This window comes from Rousettus aegyptiacus, unplaced genomic scaffold, assembly GCF_014176215.1.
Source record: "Rousettus aegyptiacus isolate mRouAeg1 unplaced genomic scaffold, mRouAeg1.p scaffold_m13_p_17, whole genome shotgun sequence".
Classification (NCBI taxonomy): domain Eukaryota; kingdom Metazoa; phylum Chordata; class Mammalia; order Chiroptera; family Pteropodidae; genus Rousettus; species Rousettus aegyptiacus.
Genome location: NW_023416292.1, coordinates 34,011,851 through 34,030,645, shown reverse-complemented (window position 1 = coordinate 34,030,645; position 18,795 = coordinate 34,011,851). Strand labels below are relative to the sequence as shown.

The following is an 18,795-nucleotide window of genomic DNA, read 5'->3' as shown; positions in this document are numbered from 1 at the left end:
TTGCTGAGGTCACGTCGGCGGTCCCCTGGGCCACAGCGTTGTTAGCTCAGGCTGCAATTTGTTCAGGCGGGGCAGCGGAGCTCCGGCCTGGTGAGAGAAAATCAAAATAATCCCCATTAAGTTCCCATTATCTTAAAAATTAGAAACCCTAATGAGAGGCTTTCAGAGTGAGCGGAGCAGCAGGAGGGCACCTCTGATGGACACTGTCCTCTGTGAGGATGTCACTGTCACCATGGGCAGGCTAAGAGCCCGAGTGACTCTGAGCCATTTTCCTGGAAGCAGCCAAGATGAACTGGGAACCTCAGGACCCGGGAGCCGTGGTGAAGAGACAGAGAAGCAGCCCAAAGTGCGACTGGCACCCCGGAGGAGACCCTAGGCCTGGGGGGTGATTGTCTCTAACCCTGCGTTTTGCGAATTGTTCCTCAGAAACTCTGAACAGATTTAACTTTGAAAGTCTCTGATTCTTTTCAGTGTGGCTGCCAAAAGGCAGGTAAAACGCCCTGTAGAGGATTCTTTCACTTCTCTGGCTCTCGAACTGTGTCCTCAGATTTCAGGTAGAGGAAGCTTTTCTGAGACGAAGGTAGCTGGGAAGGCTTATTCCCCTGCCAGTGAACAACTGTGGAAACACTCCTCTCACAGACCTAGCTAATGGCTTCCAGCATCTGCCATCCAAACCCTGCATCTCCTCACCAGCTCTGCATCTCATTTTGGCACCACACAGCCCAGGAGTGCCACATCATCTGGAGGCACTGAGCCAAGAGCGTGCCCGGCAGTGCTTAGCACCATACAGGGAGTCTGCGGGCCCTCCAAGCCCCCTCCGCCGCACTCCTACTGGAGCAGAGGAGGAGAGTATCAGGCAGCAAGTCACAGTGTTGTTATTATTACCCTGATGTGTAATAAATCTGCGTGGTGCAATAAATTAAGGCAAGGCTCTGTTCTCACTTTACATGCTGCCAATAGTTTTATTGTAACAGCTCGAAGACATGAGTTTTCCTTTTTAGGCAGAGCAGAGGAAGCTGTGAAATTTGAAAAGAGAACAAAAGGACACTTGAATGTACTTTGCAAGATAGGTGCTGTGCACAAGCTGGCTCAACAGGACACCTGTGCTTCATGGTGTTCGGGAACTTCCTAGGCCTTACAAAGCCTGCAAGAATTTATTTTAATTCATTTCCATATCAACGTATCTGCGGTCTGCAGAGCTGGCCTCTCTAACAAGACTTACAGGGCTTTCTTTATGTGATAAACCTGAACCGATTATAAGATCACAAATTGGTTTTGGAACTCATTAAAGTCAGCAAATGAGCATTAGTGAGATAGTTGCATAGGCTGAAATTGTGAGGATTTATTCATTTTAGAAATTGCAGCTCAGGGGGTACAGAGAGGGGCGGTGAGAGATCTTCCTGCTCCCAGTGGGAAGATTCTGACCCATTTCCGATGCCTGTCCAGAGGTGCACGGGCTGTGGCTTTTTTTCCTTTATCCCATGCACCTCGGGGCTGCAAGAGGCAAGGGAAGTGCTTGAAGGATGTCTCCCCTCTACGCTTTGCCAAATTCAAAGCCCGAGCAAGGCCTTCGATCCCGTTCCCAGCATACCCATTGCTGAATGAAATTTTTTTTGTCAGGAATTCTCCTCTCTGGTAGCAACTTCTATTTCTGTTCTCTGTTTTAGAATTTAGCCCTTACTTTATTTAACTCAAATGTTAGGCATTTGAGATTTCTCAGCCTTCTGGTTCCAGAACTTTCCTTTTATCTTCTTCTGTCTCACCTAGACTTATAAGTGAACCTTCCCCTAAACTAGACATACTGGGTGCTGGGTGCTCTGCTTTACATGTCATTGTATTCCCTGAGCGCTTATTAAGCTACTGAGGACGTAATCGATATTCAATATACAGATGGTCCTCAACTTAGGATGGCATCACTTTTTGACTTTACGATGGTGCAAAAGCAATACACGTTCAGTAGAAACAGAACTTCAGATGTTGAACTTGATCCTTTCCGGGGCTAGCGATACGAGCTGCTCTCTGTGACGCTGGGCAGGGGCAGCAAGCCACAGCTCCGCGTCAGCCACGCAACCACAAGGGGAGGCAACCGATGCCCCACAGTGCTCTGTATCACCAGCGTTTTTCGCATATTGTGTTCTGAGTGTGTGTAAGGTGGGCTAGGCTAAGCTGCGATCGTTAGGAGTATTATCGGGATGTAATCCCATCGTAAGTCCAGGCACATCTGCATAATGCTAGTTAACTGATTTTCAAAATAGTCATCTAACTCATTCTACCACGCCCAGATCCACTCCCCTAGTTCACCCTCATTCCCGCATTGCCTTACAATGCTTTCCTTATGACCTTCCCGCCCCAAACAACTGACTGATGAGGTAATCCCCTTGCCAAAGCCCTCATCTTACCCCTTCAGTCCACCTTAGAAAATACTAGACTCCTTCGCTCCAGTCTCGTTTATTAGCAGCAAATGCTAAGAGAGGAAATTTCATTCTCCGAGTTAGAGAATTCTCAGGAATTATAATTTTCTCTGCTATATTTCCCCCCCCTAATGCATTCTCCCTCTGGTTAATTTGTAACAAACCTAATTAGTAAAAGTCTAGAAAGGCTGAGGTCCTAATTTCTGAATCTGGTTGAATTTGGAATTTGCTTCCTTGGCTCAAAATTAAAATTGTAAATTTACCGGAAGTGTGTTTTTCACTTTCTGGCTTCAAGCTAATATTTTTTACACACAGAGTTTGGTATCTGGCTCAACTAGTTATTAAAAGGAAAAGGAAGTTTCCAAATCCTCTTTTGACTTTTCCCCTATCTCACCACTGCCCACTCCCAACACACACACACAAACACACACACGCACACACGTCACTGGGGGTTAGAAAGACGGAGTCCCTGTTTGAATTCCCCTTAGGTTGTATCATTGTTTGGAAGTTACTGGTTGGCATCCAGAAGCAGATATGGACAGAGTAGAGAGTTACTGTTTTAGCTCAGCCATGTAAAGTAGCATAAACCTCAGGCTTTTACCTCTCTGTAAGCCTACTCCAGTATACGGTCTTTCTTCCAATGAATAAACATATTCATATTAGCAAATATCTATCAAGTGCTTATTTTGTTCCCAGTACTGCATCGTCCATTATATCATCTTATTTAACGTAATTCCCACCCTTTTGTAGTATTGATGTTTGCATTTTATAAATAAAGAAGGAAATATTCAAAAGAATTAGGTGACTTACCCTGAGTGGTAGAACCAGATTTTTGGATTCCGGGTCTACTGCTCTTTACATTCACCATGTTTCCTCTTGTTCAATTTTTAACTTTGTGCGAATAGAATCTTATACCCAAGAACTAGAACTGTCTGTACAAGCTGGTTGCTCTTAAATAACCTACAGAGCACAGAAATCCCATGACAACAAAGCCCCTTCTAGAGCCGGCATTTGCTCCCGAGTTTTATATCCAGCAAGTACTTGTAGTACTTTATAACAGTTTATCCAATTTCTTGGTGGAAATTCTTAGGACATCTTCGAGATGGAGTCAAAGGGTTAGGCACCCAGGGAAGGGATAAGACACCTGACCATATTGGAAGATGCTGATTGTGTGGTCCTTTATGCCACAGAAGGCGGATCTAAAAGGTGTGTTAATTCAATTGTTGTACACAAAATTGGAAGTACCGTGAAAATGGCAGGGGAGGAGATACCTCCATCTAGATTTTTTTTTAAAGGTCCCTGGAATATAATGTCTATTAAAAAAAAAAAATTCGGTTGGTAAATAACCATTTATCTTTCCTGTAAAAGTATCTAGTAGTACGTTTTCAGCATGTACTATGTGTCAGTTAGTTACCATTATAAATTTTTTATGTATTGTTTAATTTTCCCAACAACTCTATGAGGTAAATGCTCTGCTCATTTTACACATAGAGAAACTGAGGCTCGGAGAAGTTAAGTAATTTGTTCCAGGTCACACAGCTGGTAGGTGGCGGGGTCAGAATTTGAGCTCACACAGTGTAACTCCAGAGCCTACATGTTTAACCACACTTAAAGTTGCCAGATAAAATACAGGATGCCCAGTTAATCTGAATTTCAGATAAACAAACCCAAAATATTACATGGAACATATTTATACTAAAAACATATTTGTTGTTTATCTGAAATTCAAATTTAACTGGACATCTTGTATTTTTATTTGCTAAATCTAGCAACCCTCACCACACCATTCCGTCTTCTATAAATTCATATATCTACATATACTTAGGTTGCTTAATTTGTGGTTTACATATGCTTGAGTTTTGTTACAGAATAAATGATGGTAACTCACATCTACAAAGCTAGAGAAAGTCCTCTTGGATTCCTTTACCCCCCATATATTGAAGGCTAGGTTGGCCTTGGGACAGCTTCTTCCTTGATAGTGCAGTTAAGTGCAAGCTTTTCTCTTGTGATAAGAAAAGACTTCACTCACTGTTGGCACGTTCTGGCATCCTGCCTACACTGTGCTCATCCTTATCCAGCTACCTTGCTGCAAAAATCCTTACTTCTCCCTAGAAGCAACAGAGTTGCATGGTTGAGTAGTTGCTTTCTTCCAGATAATAATGTTCACAGAAGGAAAAGAAAAGAATGAGTTGGCGACAGCTTAGCAGAAAGGGACCCTAATATAAAGTCTGTTGTATAAGACATATAAATAGGCAATATACACACCACCAAACAAACAACTCTTGGTTATCTGTGTGTGCACTCTCCCCACTAATGTACTTCGTGTAATGTACAATATGCGTCTTTTACCACCCAAATAAACCTGAGCTGAAGAAACAGAAACTGCTTTTAATGGCCACTTAGGAGACAAATGTATTGTCCCTCAGATTACTCAATGCATTAAAAAATAAATATAAAGGACTTTGGAATTAGGTGATCTTTATTATCTTTCAATAATGTAGATAATTAAAAAGTGACCATCTATTTGCAAGCCTGAATAGTTACAAAATTACTTGTATGGTCAAGATTCTTAAACTCTTTTGAACAGCATGAATTTTTATGAACCCAGAATGGAATAGTAATGATAGACAATATTTATTATAATATAAAAATAATATTTTGTTCTTATAATGCCTTCACAGCATAAGATTGGTATATACAGCTTCTGTGGTTATTTTTTTTTTAAGTATTTAAAAAAATATTTTCAAATCTGTTGCTGACTTTTCGACTTCAAAGGCATGAAGTATTCTCTTTCTGAAATGCAAAGAATATCCAGGAAGAGAAGATGGGTGGCAAATAGCCAAAATTCTTAGAATTAAATTAGATGATTAAATTCCTAGAAACATACAATCTACCCAGACTGAATCATGAAGAAGTACAAAATCTCAACAGACTCCTTACTAGTAAGGAGATTGAATCAGTAACCAAAAACCTCCCAACAAACAAAAGTCCAGGACCAGGTGACGCTACTGGCAAATTCTACTAAGCATTCAAAGAAGAATACCAATTTTTCTCAAACTCTTTCAAAAGTAGAAGCGGGAACTCTTCCAAACTCATTGTATGAGGCCAGCATTACCTTAACACCAAAGCCAGACAAGGACACCACAAGAATAGAAAATTATAAGCCAATATCCCTGATGAACAGAGATGCAAAAATCTTCAACAAAAGATTAGCAAACCGAATTCAATAATACATGAAAAGGATCGTATACCGTGATCAAGTGGGATTTAATCCAGGGATGCAAAGATGGTTCGACATCTACAAATTAGTCAATGTGATACACCACATTAATAAAATGAAAAATAAAAATCAAATGATCATCTGAATAGATGCAAAGAAAAAAAAAGGCATTTGACAAAATTCAACAATCATTTATCCACGATAAAAGCTCTCAGCAAAGAAGGTATAGAGGAAATGTACCGCAACATAATAAAGGCCATATAAGACAGGCCCACAGCAAACATCATACTCAAGTGTGAAAAGCTGAAAGCTTTTCCTCTAAGGTCAAGGGCAACACAAGGACGCCCACCTGACACAGTATTAAAAGTCTTAGCCAGAGCAATTAAGCAAGAAGAAGCAATAAAAGTCATCCAAATTGAAAAGAAAGAAGGTGACATAATATTACATATAGAAAACCCTAAAGACTCCATCAAAAACTGTTAGAACTAGTAAATAAATTCAGAGAAGTTGCAGGATACAATGTCAATACACAGAAATCTGTTGCACTTCTGTACTTTAATCACAAACTATCAAAAAGAGATATTAAGGAAACAATTCCATTTACAGTTGCATCAAAAAGAATTAAATATCTAGGAGTAAATTTAACTATGGCGGTGAAATACTTATATACTTAAAACTATAAAACATTAAGGAAAGAAATTTAAGACACAAATAAATGGAAAGATAGTTCAGGCTAATGGATTGGAAGAATTAATATTGTTAAAATGTTCGTACTACCTAACACAGTCTACAGATCCAGTGCAATCCCTATGAAAATTCTAATGCGATTTTCATAGAAATAGAACAAACAGTCCTAAAATTTGTATGGGCCACGGAAGAGCCCAAGCAGCCAAAGCAATCTAAAAAAAGAAGAAAGCTGGAGACATCACACTCCCTGATTTCAAACTCCATTACAAAGCTATAATAATTAAAACAGTATGATATTGGCATAAAAACACATCAATCAATGGAACAGAGTAGAGAGCCCAGAAATAAACCCACGCATATACAGTCTATTAATTTATGACAAAGGAGCCAAGAAAATACAATAAAGAAAGGACAATCTCTTTAATAAATGGTGTTGGGTAAATTGGATAACCACATGCAAAAGGATAAAACTGGACCACTATCTTACACAAAACTAACTCAAAATGGATTGAAGACTTGAACATAAGACCTGAAACCATAAAACTCCTAGGCAGTAACCTCCTTGACATAGATCTTGGCAATGACTTGTTATCCTGACACCACAAGTAAAAGCAACAAAAACAAAAATAAACAAGTGGAACCACATCAAATTAAAAAGCTTTGGCACAGCAGAGGAAACAATAAACAAAATAAAAAGATAATCTACTGTATGGGAGAAAATGTTTGCAAATCACATCTGATAAGGGATTAATATCCAAAATAAAGAACTCATACAACTAAATAGTAAAAAAGAAAAGAAGAAAAAAAGAAAAGAAAAAAGAAAAATCAAATTAACAAATAGGCAGAAGATTCGAATAGATATTTTTCTGAAGAAGACATACAGATGTTTAACAGGTACATAGAAAGATGTTCAACATCATTGATCATCAGGAAGATAAAAGTTAAAACCACAATGAAGTATTACCTCACACCTGTTAGAATGTCAGTTACCAAAAAGACAAGAAATGACAAGTGTTGGCAAGATGTGGAGAAAAGGGAACCCTTGTACACTGTTGGTTGGTTTGCAAATTGGTGCAGCCATTATGGGAAACAGTATGGAGGTTCCTCAAAAAAATTAAAAATAGGACTATCTTATGACCCAGCAATTCCACTTGTGAGAATTTATCTGAACAGATCCAAAACACTATTTCAAAAAGATATATGCACCCTTATGTTCATTGCAGCATTATTTATAATAGCCAAGATATGGAAGCAACCTAAGTGTCCATCAATAGATGATTAAATAAAGAAGAAGTGGTGTGTGTATATATATACACACACACACACACACACAATATCCCATTATATATATATTTGTCCATAAAAAAAAGAATTTAATCTTACCGTTTGTGACAATAAGAATGGACGTGAAGGCATTATGCTAAGTGAAATAAGCCAGACAAAGAAAGATAAATACCATATGACTTCTCTTATGTGTGGAATCTAAAATAAAAACCGAAGTCATGCTCATAGATCTAGAGAACATATTGGTGATTGCCAGAGGCGAGAGGTGAAGGAGTAGAAGAAATGGGTGAAGGGGGTCAACAGGTAAAAATTTTCTTGAAAAAGCAGACACCAAATGACTAGTACATAGCTGATATCACATGTGACTCACGACTCAAGTTGGACAATACATCTCCTGGTCTATGCCCTGATCAACTAGGCTAGTCTACCAATCACTTGCTTGTATGTCATGGCAATGTCAAGTAGCCACAAAATAGTCTAAATCTTACTCTCATTATCCATACTTACCTTAAAGTCAACTGGTGCTATGGTTCGAATGTTTATGTCCCTCTAAAATTCATATTTTGGAATCCTAATCCCAAAGATGATGGTATTAGGAGGTAGGGATTTGGGAAGTGCTTAGGTCATGTAGGTGGAGCCCTCATGAATGGGATGGGTGCACTTATAAAAAAGGCTCCGGAGAGATCCTTTGCCCCTTTCACTAGGTGAGGATGCAGGAAGAAGGCACTGCTAAGAACCAGAAAGAAGGCCCTAACTAGAACATGACCATGGTGACACCTTGGTCTGAGACTTCAGGCCATCGGAACTGTGAGAAATAAATTTCTGTTGTTTATAAGCCCCTCAGTCTGTGGCATTTTGTCATAACAGCCGAAATTGACTAAGACAAGTGGTAATAAACAATTTGTGGACCAGCATCATTACGTGGACTACACTCGAAGTAGCACTAATATAGAGATCAGCTTAGCACATATATATTCTCTATCTCCCCAACACACACACACACACACACACACACACACACACACACACACACACACTCCTGAAATATTTATTGAGAACCTACCGAGCGCCTGGTACTTTTCTAAGGCTCTAGGAATATAGTAACGAGCAAAACAGATCAAGTCCTTGCCCTCAGGAAAATTACATTCTAATTCAACCAACGTTTTGTCACCCAAAGATCAGTTCCAGTTTAAAGTCTTACCAATTAATGGCTCTGTGCTTTTGTGCAATTCATTTAATCCCTCTGAGAAAGTTCTTCCCTTCCACAAAATGAGGCTTATACATCTACTTTGATAACATGTTGGTAGGGTTAAATTTGGTCCTGTGGAATCATTTTGAAAACTGTAAAATGATATAACAATGCCAGGTCATAGTTTTGCCTTTGTGTCCCTCTCGAAGGCAGGGACCACATCTTTGTATTTTCAGCAACAAACATAAGTACTTGGCAAGTAGCAAACACTCATCTGGGGTTTGTTGAATAAATGTGTGTAAGGTACTACATGTATGAGGTATAGTTTTTGTGTAAAATAGTATACCTGTTCTTTAAATCATTAAAACCACTACACCAACAGGAAAAGTATATTAGGTATTACAGGGCATTAGAGGATGTAATTCTACTCTTGGGTTATAGGTTTCTAAGACTCTGGGGTCTCAAAATACATTTCCTAAATATTTATTAGATGGAAGCCTCTTTTTATTGATTCGTATCACAATCCTAATGCTTCTTAAAGGATTTTTCCATAAATTGACCCTAGGAATTGCTATGCAGTTCCTGACATTTCTGAGTACATCACACTCTCTAGGATTACAAACTAGAACTGAGTTGTAAACGTACCCTAAGTTTGAGAAGCATTTGGAAGGAAAAGAGAAACTAGTCTGTTTCTCTTCAAAAGTTTGAATCTTGTGTTAGGAAATCTCATGATTTAGGTTTTAGTTTTGGTTTAATTTTAAAGTCAGTTTATTAAGTTCGATGATGAAAGCTAGAAGATTAGTTCCCTGGAAGTGATTTGTTCTTAGAAAAAAAGAACGGAAGATCAACACCCTCTCAACAAAGCCACAAGTTCTGTGGCAGTCAGGGCCCTCTGCACGTGGAGCTGTTCCCTGAGTCTGTGAAGTCACTCCCTGTGTCAGAAGGATTATAGTCTGGGTGACGCCTCATCATCCTCTGACTCCAAGTCACCCATTTTCAAGACTCATGCACCTCCACATGGTTTCTACTCTTCTAGAACTGGATGTCAGATGTGTTGAGGTTATGATCTGTTTCAAATGGCTGTTTCCCACTTAATTTATATGTTCCTGCTTGTTCTTCTATTTCCATTCATTTCTTTGTAATTTCCAAGAGCTCTGAATCAAATCTGGCCTTCCAACTTAAGACATTTCAGTTGTAACAGGAGTGCCACGAAATAATTGCTTTTTGGCTTCTTCTGTTTCTTTTTTTTGTTTATTTCTCTCAGGGCATAAAGATAGTCTCTGTGAGGGTTTGTGGTCTCACTCTTAGGAAGAAGCATGGATGCTCTTCACATGCCACAAGTCTACAACCCAATTCAGCGGCTAGTTGAGGAATACCTTGAATATATAAGATGCAAAACTAACACTGCAATTAAAACATGGTGATCTGCAAGGAGAAATATTTGGTAGCAAGAATAATACGAATGTACAAAATATATGACAAGGCAGCACACAAACGCCGCAGATGAGGTAAAAACAGAAACAGTGGAATTTCAGAGGAGAGGAAAAATCAGAAAAGCTTTCAGGTAGGACATAGCCTCTCAAGGATTTCAACAGATTTGAGAGCTGGGAGAAGGGCCGGGAGGCATTGTTACAGGCAGAGACAATTTAGGCAAATGAGTTGGATCCTCTAGAAAATGTCGATAAGAATTAAACATTCGATTTTGCTTGAGAAGCAGCTCTATATACATGAGGGTGTAGTACGAGGTCAGGCTGGAAAAGTGAGATGGAGGCACAACGGGGCAAATGGCAGACTGAGTAGTTTGTACCTGATTTTATAGGGAGCTACTGATAATTTTAAAAATAGGATAGAGTCTTGATTTGGCCACTGCTTTGCAGAGATGGCTCCGGCAGCACGCAAGATGGACTAGAGGGAAAGCAACGAAGGTGGAGACCAAATAGGAGGCTACAGCAAAAATCTAGACTAGAGGCCATCAGTGCTTGACTCAGGGAGGTGGCAATGCAGACAGAGAAGAGCGGGCAGGTGGAAGAGAAGTTGTGTAGGAAGCATCGATTGTGTCTCCCTGTCCGGTATACCACAGCCCCAGTCACACGTGGCTATTTAAATCTAATTTAAATTCATTAAAGTTAAAGAAGGTTTAAACTCCAGTTCCTTAATCGTAGTAGCCACGTTTCAAGTGCTCGCTGGCCATGTGTGATTACTGCTTTGGTCAGTGCAGGTAAAGAACATTTTCATCACGGCAGAATGTTCTATTGGACAGTGCAGATTGCTACACTTTGAGGACTAACTGGGTACAAAGATGAAGAAGACAGATTCAAGGTGATTGAGTAACTGAGGAAGGTAGTGGCAGGAGCCGAAAAGGGAAGTCAAGAAGAGGAGGAGCTGGATTTAGGATTAAAGATGTTTAGTTTCTGTCAAACACCAGGCAGGATAAAGTGCCTACATGCTTGGGTGTCCACAGTGAAAAGAGAGGGTGGGTAAAGCAAAACACCCAATAGGCTGCTCCAAGGCTTATAAAGGGACCTGGTAGCATGTCGTTGGCTTATTCTCTCCTGCACTCAGTTTATCCCCAGCTGGTGCAGCTCCCTTAGCCTCTCCAAGACCAATGGCTCACGTGCATACCGAGAGGAGGGAAAGGAAGGCAGAAGCCCAAGGACATTGTTGCTTCCCCAGCTACAGGCGCCTGCCTGAGCCTTTTTTTTTTTTTCTCGCAGATACCTTCACTTCCTCTCTCCCAGCCGCCTCACTCACCCTTCCCCATGCTCGATCCTTGGAAAGTCCCCTCGCCTCCACTTATTAAATGCTTCCTCTTGAACTATTCTTTCCCACAGGGACCACCAAACCATTGGCCCCACTGCTTTTTTACTTGCCCTCTCTTCCCTCCCAGCTTAGATTCCAAGGTCTATCACTATTATCACTCCCTGAAACATTCCCTTCCCCTTCTCATTGATTTTCATCAGCAAAATCCAGCTCTAATTCAATCCAACTCTCCTTCAACCCCTCCCTCCTCCCACCCCCAGCAATGGAATGTGACTGGAGAAAAACCACACAAACCTGCTGAGTGGTCTCACTACAAACACAGGACCACCAACTGAAGAGGGCCCTCAGCGGTGTCCAGGCTACGCTTCTCTAGTAACTCTTCCACTCTTCGAGAGAATTCTTTCTCACCTTCTTCTATATCCTTAAATAGCCAATAGCCCTTCCTCAGTCACTATGGCATAGAGTAAAGGGAAGCACAGTGGGAAAGCTGGCAAATGCAGTGCTCAGCATGAACTGGGAAATTGTGCTGTGCGTGTGTGTGTGTGTGTGTGCGCGCGCACGCGTAGGATTGCTAGAAAGCACCACCCTGCAGGTGGAGCGGTTGGTAAAGATGCCCCTTCTTCTAGGTTGATGTGGCCTCACAGCTTGGCTGGCAGAACAGGGGCCAGATTTCAGCTCCCACTCACCCCCTTCGGCTTTCTTGATGGCCTGAGCATGTGACCACCAAATGTACTACCTGCCCTACCTTCATTTCCACCCACCGACTTTGCCTTCTCTCCACAAATAGTGTGTGAACATACTGTCCTTGTTCTTATTCGACGCCAGACCCTCTACTTCTAAGCTAGGTCCCATTGCTTCTCACGTGAGGACAATCATTTCCAGTTGTCTCCTCTTTTGCACCATCACTTGTACCTCCCTGAAGAATCATCCCATCGTACCAACATGAGAAAGCATCTTCCATCTTAAAATACCCTTCCTGATCCCAGGTAATCCTCTGCTACTGCCCCGTTCTCAGTTGCTCTTTATAGCAAAGCTCCTTATGAGCTCTTTGGACTCGCTACAAATTCTCTTCCTTACCTCCCATTCTCTCGTTAACATACCCTAATCAGACTTTCTCCTGTATGACCCCATTGAAACTGCTTTTGTCAAGGACATCAGCCACCTTCATCAAGCCAAATCAGCCTTCAGACTCTCAGATCTCATTTTACTCACTTCATCAGTATTTGGTTTGATAAGACTGATCACTCCCACCTTCCTGAAACACTTCTCTTATTTACCAACTTTCCACCTTGTTTAGGTGTTCCTCCTACCTGATTGGCAGCTCCTTCTTCCTTTCTGCTTTATCTCCAAGTGTTAGAGTTCCTCTTAGTCCTCTCCCCTAGCTACTTTCTCTCCCTAAGTGATCTTCTATAGACCTAAGGCTTCATCATCATCTGCGTGCTGATGAATCCCAAATTTATATCTCAGACTCATATATTCGATTGTTTACTTAACATCTCCATTTGAATGTATACCAAGTACCTAATGTAACATGCACAAAACAGAACTCTTGATTCCTCCATCCCATATTTTCTCCTCTTTGAGTCTTTCCCTGTCTCATCAAACGGCATCACCACTAACCTGAACCTGATAATCATCCATGATCTTTTTGTTCCTTCGCGGACCCACAGTCAACAGCCTCCTCTCTGGTTTCCATGCGGACATCTGTGCTTTCCTGTTGTGTATTTTACACGCATTAACAAGAGTAACTTTTAAAAATGTGAATCAGATGCAGTCACTCCTCTGTTCACCCTCCCATGGTTTTCTGAAGCTCTATATCATCCCATGAGGCTCCACAGGAGCTAGCCACTTACACACCTCGCAGCCTATTACTGCCCTCTGGCCAGCTGACTCTCTTGAGCCGGACTGGCCTTTTGTTGTTCCTGCAACATACCAGGCGTAGTCCCACCTCTAAGCTTACAGCTGATTTTATTTCAGCTTGGAAAGGCTGTCCCCACCCCACCCCACCCAGGTATTTGCTAAGCTCCTTCCTTCATATCACACATGTATGTGCTCAGAGGTTTCCTCTCAGGGGCAATACCTGGGCAGCTATAAAGTCTCCTCATTCCTGGCTTTATTTTTTTCGCACCACTTAGCACTACCTAGGATTTTTGTTTACTTGTTTGTTGTCTGTCTCCTCTCTCCCACCCCACGAGAATGCAAGCTCCACGACAGCCCTTGCTTGCTTATGACTTTATCCCCTGCGCTGAGAACGGTACCTGGCACCTACTAGCTGTTCAGTTACTGCTTGTCAAATGGTTACATTCCCTCCAAGATCCTATTTCCCCTGAACCTTCAGACCCTTCTTCAGATTACTTCGAACCTTGGGCGCCCCCGGGCCCGCCCCATCTTCGCAGAGCCAGATCTCCCTGCTCCTCCCCCACCGTTCTCAGCTCTCCCCACCCCTTCCCGCGCGGCCCCGTTAAGAAGACTCCGGGACGCCGGGGAAAGGCGGGGTCGAAGGCCCGCGACGCCGACCCGGAGGGGCGGGGCGGAGCGGGGGGCGGGGCCTGCGTGCTGCGTGCGTGCGCGTTCTGGAGGCGCCGCCGCCGCCGCTCTCGAGGCCGCCGCCGCCGACGCCGCGCAGAGCCGGAGCCGGAGCCACGGCCGAGAGGAGGGAGGCGGAGGAGGCGGCGGTGGAGGAGGCGCCGGACCGGGGGGGTGAGTGAGGGGCGGGGAGCCGGAGCCGGCCCCGGAGGGAGCGGGGGGCGCGGGTCGGCCCCGCCGGGGCTGCGGCGGCTCGTGTCGCCGGTCAGTCCCCGGCTCCCCCTTCCTCCTCCGCGTTCCCTCGGTGTCCGGGGCGGCGGCCCGGGGGCCCGGCCGGCGGGAGGGGCCAGGGCCCGGGGAGGCCCGGCCGCCGCCGCCAGGGCCGAAGTCAACCACGCCCGCGGACCGAGCGGGTCGCCTGTGGCCGGGCCTGCGGGAGACGGACGGGAGGGGCCCGGGCCGGGTGTGGGAGAGAAAGAGGACATTGTGTCCCCCACCCTCCAACTCCCGGAGGTGTCATGGCCCAAGCCCATTTCCCTCGCCATCTCCCCGGACACAGTGCCCTCGTCCCTCGCCACGCAGGAGATGTAGAAGATTGGACATCGCTGCTTTTCCCCTCTTCTTGCATGTCCCCAGACTAGGGTCAGATCTTCCTTGAAACCCAGCTCTCCCTTCGGGGGACACGCGAAGAGGGGATTGAAGGTTGGGTGCATTTTCCGTCCTCCGCTAGCGAGAGGCGGGTAGATGGGAGCGTCGCCCTCTGTGTTCACTTCTGCCAGGGTCTGGGGTCTCCTTTGCCTTCCTTTATTCCCTCAGTGCACGGGGCTGACATCCCCACGTCCCACCCCACCTCCCAGCCCCTTTCCCGCCCTCTTTTCTCCCCGGTTTTCCGTAGCATGCCATGTGTTCGCCTTTCCGGCATTGCTTTTTTGGGTCTCTGCTTCCCTGAATTTTGTTAGGGACGAGGTCCGTGTGGTTCTTGTCTTTCTACCAACTGGGGCTGGTAGAAGTATCGCTTGCCCTTTCACTCAGGAAGTTAAGGGACAGTGTCTTCAGCTGAATTGTGTAATTTACTTCTATGGGGAGAAAACGAGGGGAAGACACTGGTGCCGAAAAGATAGGATCTCCTTACAGATCTAAGGACCAGAGTTTAGGGGACCTTTTGACCTCTTGGAAAAAGAACGCCGTTGAGCGGTTACGTATTTCTTTTTTTTGGGGGGGGGGAGATAGTTTTGTCATTGCTTTAAAGAAAGGAGAGTATAAGAAATGACAGGGAATAGTAAGAGGGCAAGAGGTTAATGGGCCAAAGCCTTACAGGTGTACACAGTTTTCTGCTTCCTGGGCGTGGGAGGATGATTTCTGTTTTTATCACTGTAACAGTAACTATCAGCTCTTAGTTTAATGTGGGCTCTTACCTTCAAAAGCATGCTGAAGGGCAGCCTTAGAAGGGATGCTGCTGGAAACAGGATTTGGAAACTTTCTTTTGGTTTCCTGTCAGTGTGTGAGGGCGGGCATGCGTATGTGTAGTATTCTTTTGATGTAATTGAAATCTGCCATATTTTGACATAATAAGCACTAACTCGCCCTCAGTGCCTTTGTGTCTTTATTATGATTTCCTATAATACTTTCTGTTTTGAAATTATACTTGCGCTGGTTAACATTCTTTTTTTAGTCTGGTGTTTCAGTGAATCTTGTTTCCTCAGTATTTTGAATTGTGTACTGCAAACTATGATTAGATGTAAGGTATTGAGGATCATACGGTGCCTAGCACATGGTAGACACTCGGTATTTCTTGAATGAATTGAATGGTTACAAAGAAGTGTCTAGGTGTTACATATCTCCTATCCTTTTGAGAAGTAGCTTACATTTGGATATCTCATTTCATTTCCAGTATATAAAATAGTAATTCTTGACCTTTTCTAGGCCACAGACACTTTTGAGAATATGATGAAATATGTAGACTCCACAGAGGAAAAATAGGCATTTATGCACAAAATTTTACAGTCGGTTTCAGGGACCCTTGGAAGCCAATCATGGTTACCTGTCTCAAAAGTTAACTGGAATCCCTGAATATTACTCAGTTCCATATTCAAATTGCTCCAAAGCATTTGTTCACCTTCTGTGTGGCCTCAGGACTGACACTGTTTACACTTACAGATTAAACTTTGGGTTTTTGGGAACAAGATTTAAGAGTGATAGTTATTACCATTTCATGGGGAAAGTTCTCATTAATAACTATTACCAGTCAGTAATAGTTATTGATGGCTTCTGAGGAAATAAGGCTGTTATAGTCGCTTTTGGCAGCTTATAATCATAATCACGACTGACTTATGATTTTTATTGTATGCACTTCTGAGCAATATGACAGCACTCGAAACTTCACAAATGAAACTACTCAATTTTCCTGTTCTCTTCTGAGCTTTTAAATGTAGTTAATAATTATTGTATCGACATTCAGTGTTAATTCAACAGGTGCTTTTTGAATGCCTATTATGGAAATAAAACAAAGTCCTTACTGTCATAGAGTTTATGTTCTAATCAGGAGAGATGGGTCATAACCAAATAAATATAGAATATGTCAGATGATAAGAGCTGTGCAGTAGAGAAGGGTGATAGAGAATCACTGGCAGGGAAGGGCCAGGCAGGGAACACATGAGACTGGAGTAGAGACCTGAAGGAAGTGAGGGATGTATGCTCCCTTGAGGAAGAAGGTTACAAGGTTACAGGCAGAGAGAACTGCAAATGCAAAGACCCCTCAGTGTACGTGGCCTTTTTTTTTTTTTTTTTTTTTTTAAGAACAACCAGGAGGCCAGTAAGCAAGAGGGAAAATGAGAGTTTGGCTTGAGGTTAGGGAAGTAGCTGGGACCACACTGTAAGGCCGTGTAGGCCGTGTAGGCCATGTTGAGGACTTTGGGTTTTATTTTGAGTGAGATGGGGAGACCATTGGAGGTTTTTGAGTCGAAGGAAGACCTGTTCTGACTTAAGTTAGTTTGAAGCATTCTGGCTTTTGTGTGGAAATCAACTTGGAGGAGAGTGGTGGAGGGGAGGGTGGAGGAAGCAGGAAGACCAATGAGGAGGTTAATCTTCATTTTAAATCTTTTTCAGTGGTTGCAAAATAGTCCATCTACCTGCTGTTGGGCATGTGGGTAGTTTCCTCTTCCCCCTGTTAAAAGAACAATGAAATGAACACTTTTGTATATACAACATTTTCTTTCTGTTGGAATATTTCCTGGGGAATTGATTTCCAGAAGGCCTACTGAGTCAAAGTATGTGAATATACTTGTGTTCTTTGTGTATCTGTGAATTCCTTCAGAGTAGGTCGTACTAGTTAAAGTGATAGTCACAGTTGTTGACCTTAAGTTTCATAGCAGTGTCACTTTCATTGAGTATTATTATTTACTACTTAGAAAATAATTTGAGTTATAGAAGAGATCTTGTAGATTCTTAGGTTTGATTTTCCAGTAGCTTGCATTTAGAGTTCATATATTTTTAGTTCACCTCTCTCTTCAACATTTAACAAGGTGCTAATTGTTGGGGATAGAGAGATGAATTAGACAGGACCTCTGCCCTCTGGGAGGTTTACATTGTTTTATTTCAAAATCTAATAGTTAAATAACTTAAAATCTTGCTAGTGTTCACTACCACCGATGAACTTAGTATGTGATTGATGATCTTTTATATAAAATCAGCATTCCAATCAAGCATTTAACTTTTTATGTTGATAATTCCTTTTTTTCTTACAAAGATTTTTAAATGATATCTGCAGTTCATTTAATTTCTGTTCTATATGTCTTTAGAATTTTACGACTATGATGACAGCCCCATATTTTGTTCTTTGCAATAAATTATGCAACTAGTACTTTGGTGAGAACTCTCTTCAGCTGAATTTTTAAATTGTAATTCTTTAATTATTCAGAACACAGAGTATTGTTTCTGTTAAATAAGTTCAGCATTGTATCTTTGAAATTTTATTTATTTTTTGAGGGCGATACCAGTCTGTTTTGATAAGTTATACCACTGCGAGGGCATTGCCCAGCATTTCTGGTTCTGAAATCTAGGTGGCTTGATTCGGCATGAGCAGGGGAACACCAATATCTATAAATTGAGTGGGTTGAACTAACTGAGTCACCTACAAGCACCTAGCACTGCATCCCCTACATGCTAGGGACCCAGGAAATGACCACTGAACCTCAGATAACCTCTAAGCTCCCAGTACTAAAATTCCCTTATTTTAGAGGGTCAATAAAAATATCTCATAGAAAGCATTTATATCTTGATGTTGTCGTGGGCTTAAAATTGTGAACATAAACTTACTTCCTCCTAATGTTCCTTTTCTAATTAAACTCATCAATTTTAAAAAGAGTTATGGCATATTTCCAAGTATTTTCTGCTTATTCTGTTTTATACTGCTGCCTAACTTAATGCCAGTCACATCGAATGGGAAAGATTAGTGTTAAACATAAAAATACTTAAGCTTTCATATATTACTGTGGTAGATGCAGTATCTGTTTTTTTTCCTTTTTGTAATTGAAATTTGGGGTTATTTTTATGTGCTTTTCCGTCTTATGTACAGAGATATCATTGGCTCATTCACATTTTGAATTTTTCTGATAGTATGGGTTTACGTTGAATGATTCATACTCTCTCTCTTCAGTCCCCTTCAACCAGGGTTTTGAGATAACTAGTTAAGAGGGCAGTTTGTTTCAAAGTTAAATGAT

The 18,795-nt window shown here is 42.2% G+C and overlaps 1 protein-coding gene across 2 annotated transcripts in view; it reads left to right on the top strand.

The window, feature by feature from the left end:
* The first annotated feature begins 14,140 nt into the window (after nucleotides 1-14,140).
* The window catches only part of RAP1A (RAP1A, member of RAS oncogene family), a 58,559-nt gene continuing 53,904 nt past the window's right edge, over nucleotides 14,141-18,795 (top strand). Inside the window, exon 1 of one of the 2 annotated variants that reach the window (XM_016124376.2) lies at nucleotides 14,141-14,251. The gene's annotated coding sequence lies outside the window, so the exon portion shown is untranslated. The remainder of the gene's footprint in view (nucleotides 14,252-18,795) is intronic. The other variant, XM_016124375.2, reaches the window with a different exon arrangement.